The sequence below is a fragment of the Aptenodytes forsteri genome, unplaced genomic scaffold (assembly GCF_000699145.1).
Source record: "Aptenodytes forsteri isolate BGI_AS27 unplaced genomic scaffold, ASM69914v1 Scaffold46, whole genome shotgun sequence".
Classification (NCBI taxonomy): domain Eukaryota; kingdom Metazoa; phylum Chordata; class Aves; order Sphenisciformes; family Spheniscidae; genus Aptenodytes; species Aptenodytes forsteri.
This window is the reverse complement of record NW_008794774.1, coordinates 325,345-331,152: the sequence shown is the minus strand read 5'-3', so window position 1 is coordinate 331,152 and position 5,808 is coordinate 325,345.

The following is a 5,808-nucleotide window of genomic DNA, read 5'->3' as shown; positions in this document are numbered from 1 at the left end:
TGGGCTGCTCACGCCTCACAGCCCTGGCAGGCCCGGGCCTACGTCGGGGCTTGGTGCTGTCGAAGCCTTTGCACGAAGTAGCTCCCTTTCGCACCCAGCCTGCAACTTAGGAGATGAAGGGGTTGTTTAGTGACAGAGGTGGGCTGCTGTGGGTGAGAAAGACAAGTCTGGGTGAGAAAGACCTGTGAGTGGCTAGCATGGATGTTGCCATTGAGGCTGTGTTTTGGGGAAAAGATGGGCGTAGGCGTAGGGAACAGTTGCTCAGCAGTGTGTGCACAGCGTCGTGGTTTTGGCATCAGACTTCTGCCAGGTGCTGGCACAAACATTTCTCCCACAAGTGATGAGTTGGATCAAGGATCTGATTCATCTAAAAAAAAAAAAAATTTTTTTCACCAGGTTGTTTTTCATCTGAGACCTATTCCTTAATCTTGTTTCCATGATTGCTCAAATGCTTTTATTCATACATTAAGGAGAGAGCAGGAGCATGTGGTGTGAAGGATGAAAAGTGGAAACTAAAGCTATAGCTTTAGAAGTAGTGTATGAGGCTTGTTAGTCTCCTCTTGTAATTGGAAAATAAAAGGAGATGGAAGAGAACTAAAGGTAGATGTCCACACCATTGCAAGGACAGTGCTGGTGTTGGAAAGAAATAGCTACCAGTAGAAACAATCAGGAAAGTTTATTGAACCAGTTCCCCAGCACTGCTTGTTAGAGGAGTTCCTCTGGACTGAGCTGTCTCCAAAAAGGTCTCACTGCATGCAAATTGCCCAGTTCCTTTTAAAGAACATGGTCTGCCCCCACACCTAAGACCTCCTCTTTCCTAACATCTTTCTGTTAATAAATCATTGAGGTTACCATATGAATACCACGTTCCAGCGGAAGTATTTCCATCTGAACACAAACACAAAAAGCAAAGTGAGTTATAAGAATGTATATATTAGAATCTAGACAAAACCGTAATATACCTTGACAAAAAATGTAGTAAAGCAGCAAAATACCAAGATACTTTGTACCCTAGACTTTTAGGTGGGCAATTTGGAAATGCCTTACCATCAAATTCCCTGCTGTCAGATAGATGCCAGTCAGTACTTCTGCTACAAACACCCGACATCTGCAACAAACACTGTAACATCCTTGCTACAGTCTCTTCTCAGAACCCTTTTTGGCCTGCTTTTTTGATAGCTAGCCTTCTAAATTAGGAAATGGAAATAATATTCAGGAGTGTAGCAACATCTCCTTTATTAGCTCCCCTTCTATTCCTCATACTATGAAATAAATGGCACAATATACATCCTGAAGAACAGGTACGACTTTTAGAATCACCCTTCTTCTGTATTAATTACATTTTGCCAAGTTCATCTTACTTGATGAAAGTACAGAGAAATTTCTCAAATGAAACAATTAGTACGGGACCTGCGTGTCTCTCATACTTCTTTGTAGCTTCCTTAGTTAATGCTACAGCATCCTAACGTGTATGCGTAAGAGGCAGACACACTTCCAGCTCATGCTGTTCCTGCAGAGCAATGCCAGGTTGTGTGCTGAGAGCAGCATTAATGAAGGAAACGGCTACTGCTCTTAATAGCAACTACATTGTAGGATTTTGTTGTAACTGTACATTGTGCAAAAAGTAAAGAGGCTGAAGTCTTTGTAATGTTTGCATTGCTGCTATTGTTGTTTTCTCTGTGGAGAGGCATGAGGCACATAATTGAAATTGGAAATAATGATGGTGCAGTGTTTCATTAGAAGTGACTATCAAAATCCTTACATCAGCGATATAAATATGATCTAAACTATGTGATTTTTGGTACATTTCTGTGGGCTGGATCAAGAACATATTTAGATGCCTAGAATGGTAGTTTGGTAATAATAGACTTTTTTAATCATAGGCTGTTTGTACTTGAGTACAAAAATAGAACCACATTTCTCAGTGTTGAGGTGTGGGAATGTAACTCGTAATACCCTGGGACACAAAGGTTGTGTAGGAATGAAATGCATGCAGGGGACCAAGCTCACAGAGTTTCTTGAACAGATCTGGCAGTGGTTACCAAGGAACAATTACAGGATATAGCAGAGAGACTATGATAACAAAGCTCAACAGAGTTGTGAAAGCCCTTTATGCACAGAGGTCCAGTTGTCAGTTGTCATCAAGTTCACCTAGTTGAAGATAAGACTTGCTTGCAGCTGCCTACTCGGTGACAGTCATGTTGTTTTGGAAACTGCACTCTTGAGATAGCTGTGCCCTGAAAAAGAAGAGCTCATGCAGAGCTGTGGGAACATCTAGAGACATTGAAATATCATAAGCCTAGATACGTAAGGCTTGATACTGGCAGGCTAGTGAAAGGAAGGAGGGGACACTGCTGGTGGCAAAAGTAGATCAAGGATGAGAATGTTCTGGGAGGGTAGGTATTCTGCACAGTTGCCACTGTTAGACTCCTGGCATTGATTTGCAGCTCTTACCATGAACTGTCATTTAGATTGTGCAGCTAGCTTTCACCTAATGTTGTATCTGCAGCTGTTGCATGAACAATTATGGAGGATCAGTTCTTGTATGTGAAATTAAAAAAAAAAATTACCCCTCCCCTCACTATTACCACTGCCAGCAACATAGCTCAAAGGCAAAAAAAACTTACAGAAGGACTGTTAGTGAGGCATGGTTATAGTCAACAGCATGAAGTTTTTGCCAGGCTGCTTTAAGATGCAGGCGTTATGTCGTATAAACCACAGAAGGTGTGTGACAATGCATGAGCATCTGTGTTATGTACATCAAAATATCTTTATTTAAAGTCATCTTGACTTATTAAAACTGTTTATGGAACAAACGAGTCCTTTACCTTGCAGATTCCTGCTGCTGAAATGTGAAGATTGGCATAGATCAGCCTGTTACTTAAACTGCCTGCTTTATTAGTCATCCTTTGACGCACCAAAAATGGACTTTTTCACTGAGAACAGGTGCATGTAAACAGAACAAGGTAGGGCAAATATTGAGCTCATTTTCCAATAGACCATCCACAGAGATGATTTCAGAGAGTGAGTTACAATGGTTGTTGACATCCTTAAAGATGAAACCTAAAGAAATATCAAAATACTAATGCCAGAAATTTGGAAAAAAAAAAACAGTAAAAGGGAAGTTATTTGCTACAACACCACAGGAAAATCTTACGTATTTTAAAAGGAAAAGGAAAAAAAAACCAAAACAGTAGATTAAATGCTAAGGCTAGTCAGCTGCAAAGCCATGAGTTTTAATAAAGCACAGAGAAAAATCCCTGTGATTATTGCAGACATTTTCTGAATTCAGCCAAAAGACATGAAAGGAGTATTCCTGTGAAGAGACTGTTAGAAAGAAGGGGAAAAACAGTTTATTCTATTGTTACTGCAAAATCAAAGTCAGCAATCTGTCCTTATATACAGTATATGACCTGAAATACTGGGACAATACTAATTTACAATAGCTAGACTCCATCTTTTTACTACACAAAACAAACATTCTGGAATAGACCAATACCGTTCTTTTCGATTAATCATTACGTTTATACTCACTTTCTGTCAAATTATTTTTTATTTTTCTACTCAGTTATGGTTAAATAGAAAAAAAAGCTAATTCTGAGCAAAGAAAGTGCAAGTAATAAAATTAATTGGATACATTCCACCTGTTTTTCCTAGTAATCAATTATTTACAAATGGTCACAAAATCATTTGGCAGCATTACTTACCATTTCATAATTCATAAGTTTCTGCAATTAGTAATTATTGGTTTCAGATCGTTCTCTAATTATCTGTAAATACTCACCATCCATTTTATAGTGGTATGCCATTTTACACAAGTCACACAGTACTGTTTTCAGTTTCTCACTGGGCAATTTATGTAACTAACCAGCAGTATAAACCAATAGTGTTAGAACTCAGTTTCCTGAGTTTTGCAATAGAGTTTTGCAATAATGTTTCTAGGTTTTTTTCAGTGGATGAACCGAACAACTGACACATTTTTATTCTGAATTTTGGAAATGTGTATATTATTCAGAAGTGGCTTTCACCAAGCATTCAAGAACCCAAACCTAAAATTTGGAATCAAATTAGTAAATTTGCTAGTGAATTTTGGAGTGGAAATATATGTGGATACAAATATTACAATAAAGTCATAGTTATGGTTTAGTTAGGTTTGAAATGAAATACATTTGGGCCCAAAATACTTTCGTACATTTATTTGTCTCTGAGAAAATAGAAAGGGAGATCAAAGCAGAGCTCTTACCTATACATTAACAGCCATACACAATATATAAAGCCAAATATGAAGGGAGAAAAAGATTTAAAAGTTTTGAAAGCAACCCATATCATTTAATGGATTAATCATTGTCAGCGTCAATAAATACATGTGCCAAAACCATGGGCTATCAGATTTAACATAGCTGCCCCAACATTTGCAGAAGATTTGGGTTCTTTGGAATAAAATCCATATAGAAACAACCCTGAGGACTTCAGTTTGGTTTTCATAACTGCTATAAATTCAGTAGGGGGGTATTTTTTAAAAAATTCCTCTTTACGTCAGTGAAAATATGCTTAGAAATACATTATCTTCTTTCAGACTTTATTGTCTGGGTTTCAGTGACTGACGAATATGCTCTTAGTTTCATGAGTAGCCTACCAGTGAAGTATTTGCTCTGTGCACACAATTACTTTGCCAAAAGCCATTGTGGTTTCTGAACATGTCTAGAGAATTGCATTCCTTGAAGGTGTTTGATATTTGATAGTAGGAATCTGAAATGTCCAGAATCACACATCATTTTTAAAGTCTTGGCTTTAGGAAATAAGTTTATTCTTTCAGATTCTGGAACACACAATGCAGCCTCTTAAGGAAAGCACCAACATTATGTACTTGCAGATCATTTAATTGGATTGGATCATTCCTGTTCAATAAAGAGGCTATATACAAACCATATATGGCTTTCCAAGAGAAAAAAGGGATTGTAGAAGGAGCTAAATGACTCTGGTATGCATGTCCTAACATCATTTTCAGTATAAACCAGTGCTGGAAAAACATTTTCTATTCAGTGTAAGCAAACTGACCAAAGAACCGTGCAAGCTGCCATGTGGGGAAAGAAATGAATTAAGCTTTTTGGGGTGACGGCTGCATGTTTTTACCAGGTAACACCCCCTACCTGAAGTACGGGGTGCACAGTACAGTTACAGTATATTACATGGATATGGAATTGTGGACAAAATGATTGGAGAGATAGGTGTTCTTGCATATGGAAGCATTGGTAGCTAGGATGACCTAGACTTGTCGTATGTTACACATTTAAATCATTGGTTTTACTAGGTGTTTCTGGAATATTGCGAACATTTGCTGTATTGTATCATCTGAAACTCACAAAAGTGCACTTGAATTATATTTCTATACATATTATATCGATACATGTTATCCATAACACTTGTGTTATGGATACAGTGTTACCTGTAATAGATCATGCCCTGACTCCACTGTTGAATTTGAGTAAGAATGTTTTCAGTCTGAAGAGGAACAGTAAAGGAGAACATACATACTGGAAGCAGGAGTCTGATCTGGTAGGCTGTTGGACATCATCTGCAGCATGGGACACCATCTCTATCCAAGCAGCAGGATCCTAACTTACAGGTGTCAAGATGCAAAACACATTTGCAAGTACTTCTTGACCAGATACAAAGGACAAAGTAAAAGAAAAGAAGAAAACAGAGGGGTTTTCTTGTATATGATTAGTTGATATTAACCTTAATTTTGTCTTCTGTGTCTCTTCACTGTAAGCACTTGTCTGGACTGAGATGCATATTAAATAACCT